Below are 539 nucleotides of genomic sequence, written 5' to 3' on the forward strand. Positions count from 1 at the left end.
TGACCCAGGAATCCCTCTACTTAGTATTTACCCCCAAAGACTTAAAAAATCATATCTGTAAAGATATTTTGCACACCAATGTTCATAGCAGCATTATTCACAGTAGCCAGGACCTGGAAGTAACCATAATGTCCTACAATAGATGATTAGCTGAAGAAGCTGTGGTACATATATACAATGGAATATTACTCAGTCATCAGAAGAGATATAATACTGCCATTTGCGACAACATGGATGGAACTCGAGATAGTCATGCTAAGCAAAATAAAGCAGACTGAATAAGTTGAAAATCACATGATATCACTTATACATGAGAAATAAACCTAAAAGCAACAAAAGAACAAGAAAAACAAACAGATATTATGGACATGGACTATAGGCTAATGGTTACCAGAGTAGGAGGTGGGGGAGGAGGAGAGATGTAGATGGGGTAAGGGGGTCAAATATAGGGGCTAAGGGGAGGGTGAAGTGGGTAAAGGGGACCAAACATATGGTAGCTAAAGGAAACTGGACTTTGAGTGTTAAACACAATAGAATAT

This window comes from Pteropus vampyrus, unplaced genomic scaffold, assembly GCF_000151845.1.
Source record: "Pteropus vampyrus isolate Shadow unplaced genomic scaffold, Pvam_2.0 Scaffold754, whole genome shotgun sequence".
Classification (NCBI taxonomy): Eukaryota; Metazoa; Chordata; class Mammalia; order Chiroptera; family Pteropodidae; genus Pteropus; species Pteropus vampyrus.